Genomic DNA, 23,162 nt, shown 5'->3' with positions numbered 1-23,162 from the left:
AGAATAGGGGGCTGGCCCGGTGGTGTAATGGTTAAGTTCGCGTGCTCCGGTTCGGTGGCCCTGGTTTCTCAGGTTAGGATCCTGGGCGTGAACCCACATACCGCTTATCAAGCCATGCTGTGGCAAGTGTCCCACATATAAAGTGGCGGAAGATGGGCATGGATGTTAGCCCAGCGCCAGTCTTCCTCAGCAAAAGAAGCACCATTAGCAACAGATGTTAGCTCAGTGCTAATCTTCCTCATCAAAAAAAAAAAAAAAAAAGTAAGAATGGATAACAATAAGGATTTTGCAACAGTAATTGTTTCATTTGTAGGCTCAAATGAATATTCCATGGGTTCATAATGAAATTTAAGAGGAAATATAGGATTCAGTAGCTTTTATTGCTAATTTTCATAACTATAACACTCCAGCTAACCAAGTCTCTAACTGCGAATGCTAGTAAAAACTGAATCAAGATTTACAAATCTTTTTCTAATTAAAGACAATTTCTCACATTTTTTGACAGAATGGGGTTACACTACATTTTCAAAAACCATACGATAAATGAATTCATATTTAAAAATAATAATCTACTTACTGTGAATTTCACAATGTTATTAGAAGAAATAATGGCTATGCCCTTCAGTTTTGATGCTATCAGCACAAGAGCAGCTCTCTCAGGAACATCCTCCCCTGTTTTCTGTGTATGCAAATTATCTAGATCTTGCTCCTGGGTCAGTGATATTTCCTTCTGAGAGACGTACAGAAAAAATCCTTAATTCTAGTGAGCTAATCCTCCACTGTAGTCTGCTTTTCTGCTGTTTTAACTAGGAACTGTATTCTCAGGGTTGAGCCTTTTTCATAGGTGCTAAGAATGCATGTTTCCAACTCTCCTGTAGGGGAAAAATGTCCCTAACAAACCATGATGCCTAGCAAGAAATCCTTTGAATACAATTGAAAGTGAAAATTTGAAGTTGATTTCTTATGGTTTCAGCTCTTAGTGTTTTGTGTGTGTGTGTGTTTGGTTTTGGTTTTTGGTTTTAACCTTAATGTCTTGGCGGGAGCTTCCTCCAAGCTGCCTGAATATTCAGGGAATGGATCTCAGGCACTTGAAGCTGAGAAATGTGCTAGTAGTTGATGTCTGTCTGACATGTCACTAGGAGAAGGGAGGATGCGTTTACCTTTAAAGTTTAAACTAGCTTCATTGCCCATAGGCTGTTCTGTTAACCCTAGAACACACTTATCATATAGAAAAGAAATATTACAGATTTTCTATGTCAGTTCCGGAATGAATGAATAATTAGAGATTAACAGGAATATTTTTCATTCAAATTTAACCTTGGAAAAGAGTAGTCCTCGGTTTTCATTCTGAAATAGTTTAAAAAATGAGTATAACTTAAACAGGGCTTAATGAGTTACAGAGTTCTTCCACATCTTATATAAATTCATTTTGTCAATGAACAAGTAAAGTAGGTGAGTGGTATCATTCTCATCATTCCCATTTTATGGAAGAGGAAAGAGATTCAGAGCTAAGTGCATTGCTCAAGGTCACATAGTTGAATCCCACAAGAAAGGATTCAAATCCAGGCCTTCTGACTCTTTCCACTGTATGACATAGTTTATCTACTAGACACCAAAACATACAAATGCAATTGCACAAAGTAGAAAATGCCTAGTGTGGCTTTTTTTGTAACTCACTAATACCTCATGTAAAAAAAGAAGAAATCCTCGACTGTACCAAATCCCTGGATACCAAATCACAAATTAGTAATTTTTAAGAAAAAGTTTAATTTATGCCAAGTACTTACATTGATATAAATTTGCATTTTTATGACTCATTTCATAAACCATGTCATCCCTTTGAATCTGGAAAACCTAAGAAGAATATGAAAAGCGTTTAACAGCATGGAATGAAGGAATCAAGGAATAACCCAGTCCCTGGATAACTGCAGGATTCAATTCTGGAGAACTGTTACTGCTAATAGATGCTGACCTTGAACACACAGTTCCTAAACAGAGTCCCAAAATAGGAACATAAATATAAACAATACGTTTCAAGGCAACACAAAAATCTAAGATTGATGAGGAATACAGTACAAGAATATGAGAGAAATTTCCACTAAGACAGCAGGATTGAGGACAAACCTATTCAGTCTTCATCTCTTGAAACAGACCCAACCTCAGAAGTTAAGAAGAAACTTTGTTCTTCTCTTTCCATCTGTCTCCTGAACTAGAGAACCAGCGACTATACCAATGAATCAGAAAACATATCAGTTGTCCCTGATTATAGGTGTTTCTTTATGAGATGGCTCAAAACACTGTACTTCACTTTTGTACATTTATTCACAAAACGTAACCAGATAAATGTAAGAAATGAGAGACAGAAGAAGTTTAATTGTAGTAAACGCTCTAAACGAATTTCTAAAGAACTCTTTCAGTTTAGAATCAGAAAGAATGAAGCAGCGGGGATAGGATATTTCATAGGAATAGAGCAAAGATGCACTAGAAGATGGAAGAAACTGTTGGAAAATGTGACTTGGAATGCAAATTATGTATCAGTGTGTTTTCTCGTTGAGGAAAAATCTGATAAGCAGATTTGTCGTTTATCTGAGAATCAGGGCTAAGAGCAACCAATTTATTGTCAAGTCTGGATAGACTTTACCTGGTTGGAAGATAGATAAGGAGATAGAAACAAGACTATATAAACAAGGGCTGTAGTAAATTAGTACAAAACAAGGGGGAAGAAATGTTATTCTGAGGGTCAAGGATAAGTTAGTCTAAGAAAATACTTAACTGTAGGATTCAGAAGAATATTTCATAAAACCTGACTTCTTCATTAGAAAGCAAGAAAGCATAGTCCCTAAGAGATAAAGTACTATAAAGAAAGCAACAAAGAAACTATGAGCTATAAAGAAATCACAAGCTAAACAGAAAAGAAAAAAGAACAAGACATAAAAAAATATGGATAATATAACAAGGATTTGGAGGCAACAAAAACGCAATAACAGCACTAAAAATACTCTTCTGGTGATGGTGGACCAGATTGCTTGGATCAATCATCTTGCTGAGAACAACTAGAAAAGCTAGACGAAATATAAACAGTACTTGTTTGAAGGCATTGGAGAGCTACGAAAATAGATAGGATTTACAGGAAACAAGATGTGGAAAAGAAGCAAACTTTGCATTTGGCCCTGCTTAACTCTTCAAGAAGGGTGCTGCTTCTCTAAGCGTCAGCCTAGAGCTTGAGAAATTGATTAGAGTTTATAGCAGATTAACAGGGCTGGTGGTATGAAAAATGAAGTTCTGAGTCCACCAAAGAGGGCAGGCCTGGCCCACACACTCGGCTTTCGCTAGGGACCGCGAAAGACTACAGTCTATGAGCAAGAATAAGTCAGAGAGACAAAGAGAGCAGCCCTCTATATCAGGGGCCAGCACACTGTTCAGGGCCAGACGATAAATATCTTAGATTCTGCAGGGCATACAGTCTCTGCTGCAGCAGCATGAAGGCAGACAGAGGGGACATGTAAACAAATGGGCACGACTGTGTGTGCCGATAAAATTGTATCAACAACACAGGCCTAGAATCTTCTTCTTCATTAGAACCTGGCATTATTGAATAGATATTGGCCATGATGCCAGGGTCAAAACAAGCAGCTGGAGTGATAGACACCTGCTTCCTGAGCGGGAGGGGAAGACAAGGAGAGATTCAGGTAACTTCTGCTGCAGTTTGGGATTACTCCTTGCATGGTAGGCAGAATAACACCACGCCCAAAGAGGTCCAGTTCTAATCCCCAGAACCTATCAGTACATTTTGTTACATGGCAAAGGAATTAAGGTTGCAGATGGAGTTAAATTTGCTAATCAGCTGACCTGAAGATAAGGAGAATGTCTTGAATTACCCAGGTGGGTCTAATGTGATCACAAGGATCTTTAGAAGTGGAAGAGGGAGGCAGAAGAGTCAGTCACAGTCAGCGAAGGAGATTTGATTATTGAAGCAGAAATTGGAATTATGTGATGTGAGAAAGATTTGATGGGCCATTGTGGCTTTCAAGATGGAAGTGGGCCATGAGACAAGGAATGCAGGCAGCCTCTAGAAGTTGAAGACGCAGGAAAATGGACTCTCCCCTAGAGCCTCCACAAAGAAAGACAGCCTGGATTTTACCCAGTGAGACCCATTTCAGACTTCCAACCTCCAGATTTGTAAGAGAACAATTTTGTGTTGTTTTAAGCAACTAAATTTGCAGCAATTTATTACAGCAACAATGGGAAACTAATACACTCGTCATATCTGGGGGTGGGGCTGACAATGCAAGTGGGGTGAGAGGAGCCCTACGTGTCAGGAGAAGGAGGAACGCAGCGATGAAGAATGAGGCTGCAGCCAGCACTACTCTCTTCCTTTGCAGCTGAATTATGCAAACTGACAAAGTATCAGTTCTCTAAATCCTATATTCTAAGAATTAAGATCAGAAACAATTACCCAGCTATTCATAATCCTCCATGATTTAATGTTTCTTTAAAATGAGCAAGTCCATAATTAACTCATTTATTTATTTTTATCTCTGCTGTTTGTTTGATTAGAACACAACTGAGATTGTCACCTATAGAATTCACAAATGAATATTGCTTCTTATGGAAAAAGAAATCTATCTGAATGACCTGAAGCTGAATAAATCTCATTACATATAAAGTCAGAAAGGGGCAATAGAGGCAGGATTTTACCTTTGCAGGCACAAGACGGTGACATGCAGGACAAGAGGGAGAAACATGAAGGTTATCTTGTAAAACTCCTTCAAGTAAAAGAATAGGATGTTAACATGGAACACATCCTCTCTAGCTTTTGACCAAGTCATAAGGACAGTAGATAGTATGTTCCAAAGTGAGTGGTTTTATAGAACTAAACAACTCACATATATTGAGACCATAAGAGGGTAAGTCTATTGGAGACTGGAGAGGATGTTGTGAAAATTTCTCTGTATGCAACTTTACCTTGATACCTAACCCACCCAAGGAGGGTGGGGAGCATAGCAGAATTGTGTTTCTGCCACCTCAGGTCTAATGAAGGAGAAGATTCTTTCCTTCATTTGGCAGACGCTGTGGACTGGCAGACACCTGAACCATGCCTGAAAATGCCAGAGAGAGAGATGCCATCTGAAGCTGCTCGTGAAAGCAGAGTAGAAGCTGATCTGGAGAGCAATGCATTTCCCTCCAATAGAAGGCCAAAAGGAATGGAGATCCTGAGGAATAGGCATGGAAGTCATGTCCATCATAAAATGTTGGCATGGGTCATTTAAAAAGCCATTCTGGGGGCCGGCCAGGTGGTGCAAAAGCGGTTAAGTGCGCGCGCTCCGCTGCGGCGGCCCGGGGTTCGCTGGTTCGGATCCCGGGCGTGTACCAAGGACCGGCTTGGCAAGCCATGCTGTGTGGCGGTGTCCCATATAAAGTGGAGGAAGTTGCGCACAGATGTTAGCCCAGGGCCAGTCTTCCTCAGCAAATAAGAGGAGGACTGGCAGATGTTAGCACAGGGCCGATCTTCCTCACACACAAAAAATAAATAAATAAAAAGCCATTCTGCCCAAAAGGGTGTCTGCCAGAACAAAAGGGGATCTAAGCTGAGGGTGAACCACTGGGTACAGAAACTGAAGGATATCTGTGACAGCCAGCTGAAGGAGATCCTGCCAGGTCAGGAGAATTGTGGTCAGGGAGATCCAGCAGGAAGTCACCAACGGATCAGAAAAGCACCCCCAGAGCTGGAGTCATTTTTAAACATCTGCCAGGTCCAAGAGGGGGTTTGTGTCAGCAGTCAAGTGAGAGCTCTCCTACCTCTCCCACACCCCACCCCCTGGCTACTTCTCTTGCCTCTCCCTGCTCTGAACACAGAGGGCCAGGAAAAAAAGTAGTGGCTGCCCCTTCAATCTGGTGAAACAGTCTTCAGAGGGACACTCAGAGAGCCCCATACGGTTCCTCACCTGAGTAATCTAAAGGCTAGAGGCTATGGCTACTTGCCTGAAGCAGGAGAGAGGGAGAGGCAGAGGACAAAAGGCTGGGCTGCAGTTGGAGTTACATATTCGAAGGTCATGGGACATAGCTGAATGCATGGGACTCTGCAAGATTCCCCAGGGAACCCTCTCCCTCCTGCCCAAAAGAGGAATACAGAGAATGAATCCATGGGAAACAGCACCAATTAAATGGTGGGAAATAGAGTAGGACATTGTTTTAAATACTAAGAACAGCTCCTCAGTAGGCCCTCCTTTTGGTCAAAGATCCCATTTATGAGACCTCTTCCTGGCATCAGGGCTTCAGTCTGTGATCACGCAAGAGGTCAAGCGTAAAAGGTCACCTAGGAATTAAATCCATAAGCTTGATTTTACCAGGCTGTAAACTAATGAATGGAGCTATTTAGGCAGAATCAAACTACTATGGAATGAACTTAGGGTTATTTATTAGTCCTTTGAATCACAATCTCATTTGCTCCAACATATGAATAGTAATACTGCCAGTAGTATCTTCTGGAATGCAAGTAATGATAACTTTAGTAGTAATAACTACGATTTACCAGGCTACACTCTTCCAGGCCCTGACTAGGCCTTTTTTACACAATATTGTTAATCTTCTTGGAACAAAGAAAGGAAAATGTATTGACCAAGGACACGAATTAGGTCACGGCAGAGAATTCTTATTTCCCATGCATAGCATCCGTGAATGGTTTGTTCCAGCCTATTAATTATTTAAATAGTTATTATCTATGTTTGTCCTTCTTGCTTGAAATGAAAACTGCTGATCTAAGCTAATCTGCATAACATCTTGTAGTAAAACAGAGAGTGTATTCAGGACCATTTTTAGCAGAGAAGAAAGAGGAGGATGAATCTTACTCTGAGCCAGGCAGCATGCCAGTCATTTTTACATGCAATATCTCATTTAATTATGACAACAAACTTGTAAAATAGGTGTCTTGCTTTCCCTTTATAAAAGAAAAGACCAAGGTCACTAAGTTAATAAGTGGCAAGGCTCAAGATGTAATCCCAGTGTCTGATTCCAGAACTTAGAATGTAGAATTAGGCCCTATATTCTTTCCCTGATACCATTCAGAAAGTATCTCATTTTATTTCTCCAGATGCCCATGAAGTAGGCAAGAATTAAATGATATGATGCCGATTTCACGGACTGAGCATTTATAGAACTGAGCATAAGAGCCAACCTAGATAATCCAATGACTCAATGGTTTCTAACTCAAAAATAGGTATGTGTAATCTGGAAAGCATGCCATTTTCAACTATGATTGCTTTGGTGTGGTTGGCTGAAAAAATGCCTTCTCCCCCCCAAAATAAATTCACTTCCTAATACCTGGAACCTGTGAATATTACCTTATTGGGCAAAAGATTGAATATTACCGTATGTGGCAAAAGATATGATTAAGTTAAGGGTACTGACTGGCAGGAGTTTATCCTGGGTTACCTGGGTGGACCCTAAATGCAATCACATGTATTCTTATAGGAGAGGCAGAGGGAGATTTGAGACAGACTGTTGAAGACACATACGCAAAGAGAAGGTGATATGAAGGTGGAGCAGAGAAAGATGCTGCCGCAAGCTAAGGAATGCTGACAGCCACCAGAAACTGGAAGACGCAAGGGATGTGTTCTACCCTAGAGCCTCCAGAGGGAGCGCAGCCCTGCTCACACTCAAAGGACTGGATTATGGCCAGCCACATGGGGGGCACAATTTACTTCACTGAGTCCACTGACTCAAATGCTAATCTTATCCAGAAACACTCTCACAGACACACTCAGAAATAATAATTAATCTGGGCACACCATAGCCAGTCAAGTTGACATATAAAATTAACCATCATATATGTAATATGGTCATATACGTAATTTGAATCCCAGAAAATGTTGGAAACAACAAATATTTGAAGAAAACATCGTACAAAAATTTCTGACTTCTGGCCTACAGAACTGTGAGAGAATAAAGTTCTGTTGTTTTAATCCACCAAATTTGTGGTAATTTGATACAGCAGCCATAGGAAACAAATACAACTGTTATTCATTCTTAATTGGGAGGTAGTATATTCAATAGATACTCTTCCTAAATCCCTGGATGACACTGGGAGGCAAAATAGTGTAGCGATTATATGTTTCTGAAATCATAAAAATATTGGTTTAAATCCAAACTCTACCACTTATGATCTTGGGTAATATATTTAATGCTTCTAAGTATCATTTTCCTCATTTGTAAAATTGTGAGGTTGATAATATCTACCAAATAGAATTGTTTGAAGAATTAAATGAGATAATGCAATAATAATGTAAAGTATTTAGCACAACACTTGGCACATGGTAAACATTCAGTAAATGCTAACAATCAGAAAAAGAATAAAAACCTAAGGCGCATGCTGAAAAATAAAAAAAGTGATAAAATTATCTTGCTATAAGTTATAGCCATAAGAAAAAAGTTATAGAAAAAGGCAGAAAAAGAAAAATAATGGGGAATGACTTTTCTGAAACCTTCTTATTCTTATTTAGATGATTGAGTTTGCTAAAATATTTACTATGAATATAGATGAAAAAATCCTAAACAAAATACTAGCAAATTCAATCCAGAAATATTCTTAAAAAGATAACATGCCATGAGAAAAGTGTGCTTTTTCCACTAATGCAAAGTTGGATTATTATTCAAAATTCAACAAATGTGGTATACCACATTAAAAGAATAAAAGATAAATAAAAGAGGTAAAGATAAATAAAAGGAAGCCTTAAAATTATCTCAGTAGATACAGTAGGACAACTATTTTTAAAAAATTCAGTACCCTTCGTGACAAAATTCTTAGCAGACTAGGAATAGAAGAAATTCTCAAGCTGATAAAGAATATCTTTGAACATCTACAGATAACATTGTAGTTAATTGTGAAACATTAAATCCTTGTTTCTTCTAAAATTTGAAACAAGAAAAGGATGACTGCTCCAATCACATTAATTTGGCATTGTACTAGAGGTCCTAGCCAAAGTAATAAGGCAATTAAAAGAAATGAATGACATAAATATACAAAAAGAAGAAATAAAACCACTGTTTACAGAGAAACCACTAATTAGAACTAATAAATTTAGCAAGGTGGCAGAATAACAATGTCAATATGAAAAGAGTATATTTCTATGCAATAGTGGTGAAAAATTGGCGAACTTATACTGCTTGACTTTAAGACTTAACGTAAAGGTAGAGTAATTAAGACTGTGATATTAGTGTAAGGAGAGTTAGAGTCTAAAAATTACCTTACACATAGATAGTTCATTGATTTTTGACCAAGGTGCCAAGTCTACTCAATGGAGATAGAAAATTCTTTTAACAATGTTGCTGGGATATTTGGATATCCATACAAAAGAAGGAGTCTCAATCCCTTTCTCAAACCATATCAAAAATTAATTTGCAGTGGATAATAGACCTAAATATAAAACCCAAACTCCTAAAGCTTCTAAAAGAAAGCCCAAGAGAATAAATTTATAATCTTGGGGTAGGTAAAAATATTTTGGAAAAACACAAAAGCAGTGATATAAAAGAAAAAAATTGATAAATTTGATTTTGCCTAATCAAAAATTTCTGCTCATGAAAAGATATCATTAAGGAAATAAGTATACAAATCACTAACCGGGAAAACAATACAGCATATATATCTAACAAAGGGCTGTATCTAGTATATGTAAAGAGCCCCTATATATTAACAACAATTAGATGAACAACCCAATTAAAAAATGGGCAAAAGCCTTGAGCACATACTTCACAAAAGAAGGTATATGAATGGCCAATACTCATATGAAAAAAGGCCCTCAATATCATTAGCCACCAGGGAAATGCAAATTAAAATTACAAGAAGATATCATTCACACCAACTAGAATGGCTAAAATAAGAAAGACTGACAACATTAAATGTTGGTGACAATATGGAGCAACTGGAATATTTGCTGGTAAGAATGTAAAATGTTACAACAATTTTGGAGAATTGTTTGGCAATTTCTAACGAAGTGAAACATACGTATATCCCAGGATTCAGCAACTTCATGCCTAGGCATTTACTCAAGAGAAATGAAAACATATGTCCACAAAAGACTTGCACAAGATTGGGCCACTAGACTAGAGATAATGAAATAATAAGAAAATATGGATCTGAATTGATGGGAAAAACTGCAATTCAAAACACACAAGAGAAGGAAGACTCTTGTGCTTCTGGGGGTACTCTTAGCTTAGAAACAACGGGAAAAAGAAATTGAAGAGGTCTGGGTGTTTGGGGAACAGCATTCAGAGCTACCTAACAGGTTGGTTCCTGTCCCACCACCAACTTATGTCGAGCAAGGGAAGCAGATTTGTTTATCCACAGGCTCAAGGAGGAAATGTGGATAGTTGGGCTAGAGAGTCAGAGCACCACTCCAGTAGCTAGAAAAACCTAGAAGAAACGCTGCTGACACACCGCACTCTAAGTATACCCTTCTCCTTCAACATTATCACAAGAGGCAGGCACTCTACGCCGAGTATTCATAGATGAGTGAATCAAGATGATCAGTCACACAGAAAGCAGACAACCAAGAATCACCATACATCTGGGGAAAAAAATTTACTGCCTATCTAGATAAAAGATAGGCAGTAAATTCAACCAAAAGAAGAACTAACACCAAAGAAACAAGAACAATGGAAAAAATAGTTTTATCTATGTATAATGAATATTTTCGTAGAGATATTTACGAGAACAGGTAATCAGAAAAAAGACCCAATTAAAGATCTGAAAAATCAGTAACATGGTCAAAATCTAAAAAGTAAAATCAATAGACTGACTAGTAGAATGGATTTAGCTAGAGTGAATTACAGAACTGAAAGAGCTGAGAAATTCTCTTAGAATTCATTATCAAAAGACAAAAAAATAGAAAGCATGAGAAAGTTAAGTAAAAGGGAAGATTAAATAGAATATCTAATATGTACCTAACAGAATTTCAGAATGAGACAATGTTGTTGAAACTGAACAGGCAACTTACATACCCAACCAAGTAGGCTATGGATTTTAAAGTGTACTGAGAAATAGCTAAGTGGGCCAAAAGTCATCATGGGGTATACATAATGCACACTGGGATTTCTTTACTAAAGGATGGCATGAGCAATACTTCCTACAGTAAGTAGAAACTACTGTGTTTGGCCCTTTATTTTAGTGCTCATTTAATCATTAGAGTAGTAGAAGTAATAGTAATAAATTACAAAATAATAAAATATCAACCAAAGCTTTGTATCTCTGAGAAACAGGTAAGCTTCCTCTCTTTTCTGTGGTGTGTTCTTTCCATGTTTTGCTTTCTGCTCAGGCAATCAGGAAGCATTGGGAAAAGTTCCAGAAATTTTATTAATCCTTGTAGCTAATGTATGTCCTTCCTTCTATCTTCTATGATATTGGTATTTTCTTTCTATTTGTATTTTATTAACATTTTTTTTTACAATAACTTTTACAATTGAAAGGTGCCTCAACATGAATGTATCATATATAAATGTGTAACAAAATAATACAAGTTGTGGCATTATGGGAGAAACTTTACAGTAAGATTCAAGTAATTCCTTTAAATTTATCCAGATTCCCCATTATATTCCATTGGCTCAAATCCAATTTATTGGTTTATAGGTGCATCAGTTTGCTAGGGCTTCCATAACAAAGTACCACAAACTGAATTGCTTAGAACAACAGAAATTTATTTTCTCACAGTTCTAAGGCCAGAGCCTGAAATCAAGGTGTCAGCAAGGCCATACTCCCTCTGAAGGTACTAGGGAAGGACCTGTTCCAGACTTCTCTCCTAGCTTCTGGAAGTCCCTTGGCTTGTGGCAGCATAACTCCAATCTTCACATGGCATTCTCCCTGTGAGTACAAATTTCCCCTTTGTATAAGGACATCAGTCATATTGGATTAGGGGCCCACTCTACACCAATATGACCATATCTTAACTAATTACATCTGCGTTGACCCTACTTCCAAATAAAGTCACATTCTAAGGTACTGGGGGTTAGGACTTCCACATATAAGTTTTGGGGGGGACACAATTCAACCCATAAAATAGGTTTTTACCTATTCTCCAAAAGAAGCCTTCCATTAATATGTTAAATTGGAACTTGTAGTTCCTAGAATGGAAAGCATAAATTTCAATATTTATCAAATCACAGGCAAGAAGAAATCTATTATTTCTCCCAAAATAATAACCCTGCCTTCTCATTGACAAATCCTATAGTTCTTACCACAATCATCCAAGAGTCTGAAGATAGGCAATAAGAAATGTGCACCTCAACAAATGTTGCCTTTTGGGCTAGTTTGTTCCCCTTGATGAATACACACGGCTGGTGGCCAGTAAAAAATTGTCTGTCGTTTTAATTTTTTATTTGCAGACATTTACATGTGTTGCCCATTTTACGATAGCTCATCTGCACACCAGTCATTCAAATAGACCAGCGTTGAAGACTGACAGGGAGTATGAGTAAAAGCACAGGGAAATTGACAGGTGGACAGGCTGACAAATTCAGAATTGCTCCTACACAGCCTCCATCTATTCAATTGGAGCCTATCAGACTTCAGATACACATCAGATTCCTTTGGAAAATGCCACGAAGTGTTGGGTTCTCCATTTTTACAAAGATCTTGCTCAGGCAGTGGTGAAGTGCAATATGTCAACTACAACAAAAAATGGTGATAGCCTCATTTTTTGCTGAATTTCCCACTATGGAAAGGACTTCATTATTGGCAAAGAACACAGCTGCTGAGGAGCTGCCCTGCTGCTCCTCGCTCCCAGCCCAGTGGAGAATTATAATATGAGAAGCCATGGGAGGCAGCAGTGCTACCGAATTTTCCACACCAGCCTTCTCAGGCTAATCCCAGTCACCGTTTCCTCATTAGCAATGTGCAAAACCACGGGACAAACCCACCATAGATGACATTTGTGAGGATCCAACACACTCTGAGTCTGTTAGGTGCTGTGAAATGTGTGTTAAAAGGAAAGCCTATGCCTGCATGGGGCTTAACTTCAATAATAATAATAATGATGATAATGGAATTACTATTTGCTAGACACTGTGCTAGGTGCCAACATATCTCATTGAATCCTCTAAACTATCTTACAAAGAAAGCGTTATTTTCAACACCATTTTACAGATGAGGAAACCAAGCTAGGTGAATTGCAGTTATGAAGGAGTCTGTTTCCTAGAGCAGTGCTCTTTCCACTCATCTACAGTATTCCTCTACTGAGTTCACTGCATATGTTTCTACCTATGCAATGTCATCCAGATCTAGCCTGGAGCATGTGCGTGTGTGTGCACATCTGCACGTGTGCTTCTGTGCTCTTTGACCTGCACAGGAAAGCCTTCACCCCCCCACTCACTTCACTGCCTCTTCTGCATAAGCAATTGTAGCCTACGATATCACTGCTCCTTTCTTACAGGTCCTAAGGCATCTCAGAATTTGCTGGGGATTGTAGCATAATCCAGTCATCCACATGCTCTAGGATGTGCCTTTGTGTGGCCTCTGACCTCTGTGAAAGTGAGAAATCTCTGAAGAGAGACAGAGAAGCTCTGTGTTAGAAGATGCACACCGGCTGGCCAGGGTTGAATCCTGCTCACAGATATGATTTCTTGGCCGACACAGGGTTTCTTTGCTTGCATTTCCAAAAAAGTTTTATTCAATTTTAAAAAATCAAAGATTCCATGTAAAACCTGATTTGCAGCTTCTCTTGAAAAGCAAAGAACTGATAACACTCTGCCCCTTTCCTACATGTCAACTACCAGCTGCCTCCTTTAGAAGGGCACACACTCTGGTCTACCCCAGACACTTCCACTTAGGAGTCTGTATCTGCATCTATCCCCAGCCTTCCTCAATGATTCTCATTACTACCTGACAGCCTTATTGAGTTTTCTACTTCCTGCTTTACTTGAATCATGACACCATCATCTGAGGCACCGCTAGCAAGGTATCTGTTGGGAGCTAAACTAGCCAAGACTGCCCTTTTCCATTCATAGTGGGTGGGCAAGCTGTGTGTGGCTTATGTTTGGTAGTCTTTGATGGTGTTGACTGCTTCCATCACCCACAACCAGCAAAACTCTATGCTGCTAAGTGGTCAAGGGAGAATCCAGCTAACCACTCTCTACAGCTTCCTTACCGCTCAGCTTCCTCAGGGTACATAAGGTAGAACTTGGTAGGACTGTGGGAATCTCTAAGGATACGCAGGAAGTGTGATTGCTGCTTCAGAACCTTGAGGACATCTTTTTCACTGAAATGAAAACTCAGGTCCTGTATATTTTTTTCACCCAGCTACAAACCATCCCGTGAAGGTCAATCCTTTCCCCAAACTGAGGAGAATGAGTAAGGATTTATCCATTTATCCTGGCAACATTTCAGTGCTGTGTTCAGAGCTGGAGATAGCTCTCTTGTATTTCAAGTCAACAAATGTTTACTGAGCACCTTCTATATATAAAGCACCACGCTGTGCAGAGTGGCTGCTGATCACACTCCATGTTTGTAGAGCACTGATGTACACGATCTTAGCCAATCCATATATTAATCCAATGAGGTGGGTCTTGATTGTGCCTGTTTTACAGATGATGACCCTGAGGCTAAGAAGGACCTTACCCAACATAAATAAAGAGCACAACTAAATTTGAACATAAGGTTGGGGGCTCTATTTTGATGCAGTGCCTAGAATTTGTAATGTTATCTTAGGCCATGCCAATTTACAGGAAATGGTCTCACTGAAAACAAACAAACAAACAGTATACCTCTGGCTTCTTCCAGTTTGTTATGATGTATCAAATGGGGTCACAAGTACAGATGAAAAGATCCTCTCCTCTACCACACAGAAACAACCATTTTCCTATTCTTTAACTTCCCTTGCTGCTAGCAAGGGAAAACCATTACACTGGAAGAGGGGGCCTCAACATCACACTGGCTGCTGATGTCCACCATTATTGGCGCAGATGCTGATCTTTGTGAAAAAACCAATACCCTGAGCCAACATTGCAGGTGCTGCTGACGTCCCACTGCCCTCAGTACTGCTGACACTTATTAATGTAGGCACGAGGTGGCACAGCAGCCACCGGCCATGTGAGGGTCCTGGCACCACTGATGGGCCAAAGCCGGGCTATGTTCCCTGGTGCTCTGTGCACACCCATGATATGCTTCTGTTTGGGGAGTGGGCACGGAGTTAAAAGTGACTTAGTTCAATGGAAATGGCGAAGGGATGCTCCTGAGCCAAGAGTTCTTTTCTATTAGACCTAGTAACAAGTAGAGGGAAACAGCGGCGAGAGTCCTCCCGCTTCTTCTATGTCCGGGCCAGCACAATCCACATTCACTTTGAATCAGGTACTCCAATGGATGAGCAGAAGAAAACAATAACATTTTTCCTGAGATGAGACACTCCCTAAGAATTAGGCATTCACCTCATCATTTTATGCCCCAATTAAAATAGGGAAGCACAGCTATTTATATGCCATGTATTCATTCAACAAACATAAGCTAAGCACCTTTTACATATCAGATAAAAGACATAACTCCTATCTTCAATTTGCTTACAGATTATAAAGTGAGTCACAAATATAAATGTGTAATTACAGCATAGTATGAGAAGTGCTAGGCTAGGGGTAAATTCAGGGTGCTATGAGAGCACAGAGGAGGGGGTACTTCACTTCCTCCCTCCTCCCTTGGGGGATTCAGAGAAGGCTTTCTGGGTGAGGTGGTGTCTGAGCTGACACTTGAAGGACAAACAAGAGGCAGACATGGTGGGGAAAGTGAGAACAGCATGTAAGGGGGACTGGGGGTTCTCACATGACATAAATTTAAGAAAATGACATAGTTGGAATGGTTGGAGGCCACAAGATTTGGGTGGGTTGTGAGTGGTGATATTTGGTGCTGATATGTAGCCGTGGTCAAGATCAGGAAGGACCGTGAGCATCAGTCTGGAAAAAGCCATTGAAGGGTTAAACCAATGAGTGACATGGTCAGATTACATTTTTTTAGGCCACTTCTGGATGGAGAATAAAAGATGGACCTGGGGAAGGAGACAGATAAAGACAGTTCCTCTTCATCTGGGCAGCGATGCTTGTGAGCTGAACAACTTCGGGAGCTGTGGGGAAAGAGGGAACACCCACCAAGCCAGTCAGATCAGCCTGGCAGTCAGAGGGGTGACAGCTGTTCCAGCACTTTCCCTGACTACCCTTGTGGTGCAGGGGCCTCTGGGATGGGAGGCAGCTTCAGCCTGCCTTAGTGCCAAGGGACACCTGTCTGACCACACAAAGCTGTGACTGGCACGTGGGCCCACCAGGCCTGGCAGGAACAAGGAGTATCCAATACCACTGTCATCTTCAGGAGCTTAGAGAAGCTGACAGTAAGGATTCAGACCAGCCTTAGCTGGATATTGACAGCAGTGGTGGTTATAGAGTAGGGCTGGGCCTGAGGCCAAATGAGTTGGCAGGGTCTGCCTGGCCTCTGCCTTGCCCCCACTCAGCTCCATCTGTCTAACGGTGGGTGTCAGCCTTGAAGAGTGCCAGCCTCTGAATCTGGCAATTCAGAAAGGGGGAAGAGGACACATAAGATGTATGCTCATGGCTGGAAGACCGCCTAAAATGTTCAGGGCTGGAACTCAGTCACAGGGTGACCAGAGAGATCCTTTAAACCCTGCTCCCCTCCTTTGCTTGCTTTCCCTTTTGTTCGCCATTATTATTCTTAAGGAGAGGCCAAAATTAATGTATCCATAAATATTTTCAGTGGAGTCAGGCAAAGTAAACCTAATTCAAAATGCCTTAAGCAAAAATGAATTAATTGCTCAAGTAAGTGAAAAGTTCGGTGATACTCTAAGGCATGGCTAGGTCCAGGGGTTCAAAATAGCATGAAGGCCTCTCTCCTGGCATTCGTAGGCTTAGAGCATTTTAAATGCTTAGAATCCCAGTGAAAGGAGACATTTCCTTTCCTACTAGCAAAAGTTCTGGATTTCAATCTAATTTTCCTGGTTTGGATCGTTTCCCTCTGTACATGTACAGACATGTACAGAGGGAAGACAACGTGAAGACACAAGGAGAAGATGGCCGTCTACAAGCCCAGGAGAAAGACCTGAAAAGAAACCAACCCTACCAGCACCTTGATCTCCAGAACTGTGAGAAAATAAATTTCTGTTGTTTAAGCCACCCAGTCTGTGGCCCCAGCAAACTAATACAGATAAGGATTGCATTGACTCTGTAGATTGCTTTGCGGGAGTGAAAATTTTATTTAGGCTGAGTTTCATAACTTTGGGCTGAATGTATAAAAATGCTCAGCCATCAGCCAAATTTGTGTGAGTTCAACTCAGTAGAGGTGTTGCTCCTATACTGGGACCTACGTAAGAATGTATTATTTTTATTGGGGTTGAGTTTATTTATCTTTAGAGAGGCAGTTTTCTTAAGGTGCTGGTCATAATTAGAATATATTTACCTGCCCTATTTTAACAGGCAGGAAGATGGTGCTCACACTATCATCTTTTTTTCCATTTCCCTTTAAAATATTCCTCTCATTAAACTTCTAAGGCTGCACAAGTCGGTTTTAGGCTAAAAATAGTATAGTTGCTGTTGCTGCCACTTGTTCCATGTGGAAAACATAGCCAATTGCTTTACAGAAAAGGAAAAAAATAATTTTCTGAGTGTATTCTTAAGATAGTACGAAAGCCATGCTGACAAGGAGCCCCTAAACTGACAATGGACTAAGATTTCCTACACCAGTTTCATCATTTTTATTATTTTCCTACAGGTAGGACAGAAAGCAGGATTCTTCTGCTTCCTTCTACCCAACACATTGCTGCTGAGAAACGTGAAGGGCAGAAAACAGAGGATTAGATTTGAGGTTGGCAAACTATAGCTTGTGGGCCAAGTCCAATGCACCACCTGTTTTCGTAAAAAAAAAGAAAAAAACTGGAACACTGCCATTCTCATTCTTTTATGCACTGTCTGTGGCTGCAGAGTTGAGTAGTTGTGACAGAGACCTCATGGCCCACAAAGCCTAAAATGTATACTATCTGGTTCTTTACAGAATAAGTTTGTTGACTCCTGGGCTAGACTACTAATAAATGATGATTAATTTATTTAGACCTCTCATTTTAAAAATGAGAAAAATGAAGACACTAATATTGGGAGTGAAGGGTTCCACACTGGCAGCATGGGACAGACTGACGAAGGGAGATAGATGGGCTCTGGCAGACGAGCCTCTCCTGGACTGGGGCACGGTCAGCAGACAGGCATTGCTAGCAGTGGAATGTCTACAACACGTGAAGTCCAAGGGAGGTTGAGTCACGATTCTAACAATTTCTGGTGAGGTTTCCAAGGGGAGATAACAAAGGTGACATCAGGAGTTGAACCCAACAGTGGGGGAATCAATGAGAGGTGTCTGGGTCCCACTTGTGGGGACACGGAGAACTAGGTAGGATTTCCAGCAACAGATGTGCATGGAACGTGGGGGCTGGGCCATGTGAAGTAATAACCTAGAGTACAAATCATGGTATATGGGGGAACCCAGGAATCAGAGCAGATGAAGCAGCAACAAGCGTTAGTTCCAAAGTAGGGGAGATGAGTCCATAAATGAGAAAAGGATTCTTAAAATCTGTATCAGCCAGGGTCCCAGCAAGAAACAAAGGACACCCTCAGATGAAGATAATCTGAGGAGAGTACCAGGGCTAATCTGTGATTGATAGAATGTGGCAGAAGCGATGGCATGTTACTTCTGAGACTAGGTTATAAAAGATGCAGCTTCTATCCTGGGATCTCTTTCTCCCTCTCTGATGTCATTCTCAAGAAAGTCTCTTACTGGGTGCATGAATGAAAGAGCAAAGATAAATATGGCACCAATCACCTGGTCCTCCCATTCTCCTACCCCTGGATCAGAGTGGTTGTGATCAGAGCTGAGACCTTTTATAGTTTAGTCTCCCCCCCCCCCTACCCCGCCACTTCCCATCCCCAAATTCCCATCTATGAAAACAGAACCAACTTCTTACTGATGCTTTTCACTCAAGACAGTACTAATAGAAATGCTGGGGTGGGATCCTGAGGGTGGTCCTTTTCACTTTTTGGATTATCTCTTTCTAAGAAAAACAGAGTTCTAACCACTATGGACTCAACTATTTCATCCTACTTAGGGGGCAAGTTAAATAAATTAGAACATTATTCTGGCTGAATTAGGTTGGCCCGCATGAAGCTATCCTTTGAATAAAAAGTCACTTTGAGCCAAAAATGGATTCACTTTCTGAACCAGAAAAATTAGAATGGGCTAGAGTTATATGTTTCCAAGGGGATAAAAACTATCTGCAGAAACCTGCTTTGTCCTTCTCATCCAACTTCCATTTTTAGATAATCCCACACAAAAAACCTTAAAAAACAGTGTCTATTGACTTCATCATCTATGAAGAGTGCCAAGTGTCATGGTACTTGGGAGTCTTTTTCAAAGTCAACATGTCACCAGTAGAAATTTATTTTTGGTTATATATTCCATTTACTCTTTAAACATTTATTGAACATATACCACTTGCTTACTTTCATGAGGCACCAGGAGCATGAAAAAGAAATAACCCTCTGCCCTTGAATGGCTCACAACCAACCGAGGTGGGGGCAAGTCAGACACAAAGAAAGGACTTGATACGTTAAGAGTGACAACAAAAACCCATGGAGAGGGTTATGGGGATAGTTTTGTAATAGTTTTTAATACTCAGGGAAACATTTTTATTCTTATAATAATAAATCACTAGTTTAGCCCTTATAGTCATGGCTTGACATATTTACTGGTTGAACCAGAAAAGATGACTAGAGAAATGAAATTTCCACAAGAAAAAAAATTTATAAATCTATTTGTCTCATTAGGGTGGTATTTAAAACAACCAAAATTATGGGTGGAACACAATTCAAATGCAAATAGAGTGTTTCATAATTATTAGAAAATATTCAGAGCAGAACTTATATATTGCATCACCAGGGAGCTGTTATATTATTTTAGCATTACATAACCTAAGGAAATTATTTTCATATAATTTTCTAAGAACTGAGACATCTCTATAGCAGCCATAACTTTGGAGAGTTTTATGTTCAAAAACTGTATCTATTGCTGGTTTTTATTAATTCTAGATTCTTTTTTTGGATTAATACTATGTTTTGAACAGCCACAAGACTGGGTTATTTTGCTGATAACCCAGAGGAGGTGAGGCCATTAGATATGTTTGTTTGTTGGTGGAGAGAGGTGCAAAGTTTAGAGATTGCCCATGAGGTAGGGGGATGAACGCTAAGCCTGAAATTTGAATTTAAGGAGCATGGAAAATACCTGCAGCCACTGAAATCTTCACCATTAATTTCTCTCAAAGCTGCCTGCAGATGTGTGCATACTAATTGGCTTCGGGCATTCTGTTACCTAGGAGGAGAAACACATTAGATAGATAAAATTAGAAGGAAGGGGAAAAAAAAAAAGTAAAAATACAAAGCCCGGGGGGCCATTACATCAAGAGACCCTGACTGCCAGGCGGGAAGGGTCCTTAATCTCCGTGAGGCATGAGTGGCAAAAAGTGCTTGAGGCGTATCAGTGAAAGATGGTACTATCTCACACTTATGTCTAGATCCGAGCGTGTTGAGGTGACAGTTCAGGTTATTCACCATTCACACTGCCACACAGTTTTACAGCATGTTTTTCATTTCAAGGATTTGAATACATCAGTGATCAGGGTGATGCGTGAGGGGGCGACGGAGGAAGCCAGAAGGAAAATTGGAAGGCATTTGGCTTTCATCTGTTTTATTTGTTTAAGCTTAGGGGAAAAAAAACCTCTTCAGCCTTTTTTTAAAAATCATCATAATAAAAATGTTAATAACCAAAATAATAATAGCTACAAGTTATGGAGAGCTTGCTATGCGCTAGGCTGTGTTAAGTGTTTTTATGTACATCATCTCATTTAATGTCCCCTGGGCTTCCCTTACTCTCCCCAAACACTAAAAATCTCTTCCAGAACTGCTAGTTCTCTCATAGCAGCACCATAAAGGGATTTCACTTTCTTTACAATTCCCAATTTATAGTCTCATTCACCCTTGACCTTGTTGGAGCTTTGAGATGAACAGGGTGTCCCTTTCCTCCTCACCCAAGGCCAGGCTCAGACAAAGGAGAGTGTGCTTCTTGGCCAGGCAGCCCGGAACGAACATTGGCCATTGTGAGAGGAAGTGCCTCAGTACCATCTCTACTGAGAGAGCTGCAGAGCTGAGACCTGCACCTCCCCCGCCCCACCTCTCTCTTCCAGGTCCCACCCACTTCTTGGATTCAGAGCCCTCACTCACCTCATGTTTATAACAGTGCCAGGGCGTTAGAACAGCTTCCCTGCCTCAAGGCGCTGCCAATGCTAACACCCTGAAATTCCAGGGAACGCTATTCACTGTTCTGAGGAGAATGTAGTAGCAAAGCAGATCTGTCTTGGATGTCTTCCAAGAAGCCTGGTGCCAAGGGAAGGCCTGAGAAAAGAAAAACAGGCGTGGAAGTGGGAGCCCCAAATACTGTAAGTGATTCACTAAAGAGGTTTCGCTGCTTTTCGAGAGAACCTGATCTCCCCTACCTGGTGGTTTGAGACTCAGACTCATCGTCCTTTATGCAAGGAGACGCTGCCATTCTCCTTCCAAGGAGCTACCGAGAGAAGGAACCAGCCACTACACTCCAGGCACTTCTGCTTCTTAACAACTTTCTCTTTCTCTATGTTTTTTCCTTCCTTTCTTCCTCTATGTCTTTCTCCTAAACTTTGCTTTTGTTGATGGTATTTAGACATGCTGTTTTCTCTCCTCTGGGTGTGCGCTAGGGCTTAATCTAATAGTCCTGCTGTCCAGTGTCACTCGGCATTATTATTGGGAAGATGAATGGGACAGGGGTCAGAGTTCAGCAAGCAGGCATCTGCTCACTTGCACTGCATAGTAGAAGTGCTCAGAGGTGGTCTTGACTGAAAGCTTGGAAAGATTTGCACAGAGTAGGCTGTCTTCTATCCCTCTAAAGCTGGGGTGACCAAAAGGTAGTCCTTTTCTGGAGGGACCATAAATGAAGAAACAAGAGGTAAGAGTATCTTGACAGGGACTTCCCTGCTAGGATGTCCTGTCTTCTGTAGGAGAGAAAATGGGGGAAAAGACAGGGTGATGAAACAGGGAGGCCGTTGAAAACGGAAGCTCTTGAATGGGTCCTGACCGCTGGCCTAGTTTGCTCATAGAATAATCTCACCAAAGAAGAGTTTCCACTCCACTCGCAAAGCCGCTCACCCATCGTCTCCCCGGCCTCAGGTTACCGCGCCACCGCTACACCGGGCTCAAGTTCTCTTACCGGACTCTCTTCCAGTGGACAGTTCTTCCTCTTTACCAAGTAGCCAGAATCCCCACTTACGAAGAATTGCTTTGGCATTCGAGGCAAGGGGGACAATGGATCTATTGTTCTTTTGGCCTTATTGAATAGGACAAATGTCTCCTCCATCTAACCCTGTCACCAAAGGAGGCTGGGTATGGAGCCCTAGGAGACTCACCGTCCTTCCACTCGCGTTTTGTTCTTTGGAAGACGGTTTTTGTGTGCCCCTCCCCGCCCTCGCCCCATCAAGCCTGTTTTGGGACCCGAGTGGACAGTCGCCTTTTGCTGCTCTTCACCCAGTGGAAGTTGGGAGGGAAAGAAAGAAGCAGAGATCAGGAAACTCAGTTGAGTTCAGGCGCGACCCGTTGCCTATGGCTCCTCTTGGCCCTCTGGGGAGACGCACCACGGTTCCCCCCACAGCGCACAGGCAAGAGAGCGGTCCACGGGAACCCTGCCCCAAGCGCTAAAGATACACGGAGGGGAGAGCCCGGCGTTACGAGGACTCGCCGCTGACGCGGTCTCCTAAGATGTGTCGGGATCCCGCCACGGGCTTCCCGCACCGCGGGCGCCAGGGAGTCCCCGCGGAGCGCGCACCTTTGCTGTTGGGTTTCCCAGCTGCCTTCCGGGAACCCCGCCGAGACCCCGCTGCTCGGGTGGGCGCAGTCTCGCTCGCCTCAACCCCCCGCTCGCTCTCCTCCCTCTGCCTGGCTCCGGAGAGAACGCTCGGTATCCTTCTCTGAGCATGCGCGGCCGGGCGCCCTCCCCGCCTCTCCGGCGCCCCTCCGCCCCCTCCCGCCAGCCTTTTGCTCCTTCCTTTCATTAACCAAACAGGAGAGCC

The 23,162-nt window shown here is 41.3% G+C and overlaps 1 long non-coding RNA gene across 1 annotated transcript; it reads right to left on the bottom strand.

Moving 5' to 3' along the window:
- Positions 1 to 601: 601 nt before the first annotated feature.
- On the bottom strand, positions 602 to 23,016 carry LOC147913252 (uncharacterized). The gene is made up of 5 exons (XR_015549032.1): positions 22,919 to 23,016; positions 21,289 to 21,459; positions 20,294 to 20,380; positions 1,788 to 1,854; positions 602 to 730 (listed from the first exon to the last, which is right to left on the bottom strand). It is a non-coding gene; the product is annotated as an uncharacterized LOC147913252 (long non-coding RNA).
- Positions 23,017 to 23,162: the final 146 nt, after the last annotated feature.

Source organism: Ceratotherium simum, chromosome 29, assembly GCF_057802395.1.
Source record: "Ceratotherium simum simum isolate JZ-2026a chromosome 29, ASM5780239v1, whole genome shotgun sequence".
NCBI classification, from domain to species: domain Eukaryota; kingdom Metazoa; phylum Chordata; class Mammalia; order Perissodactyla; family Rhinocerotidae; genus Ceratotherium; species Ceratotherium simum.
This window is presented reverse-complemented; position numbering and strand designations above follow the sequence as displayed.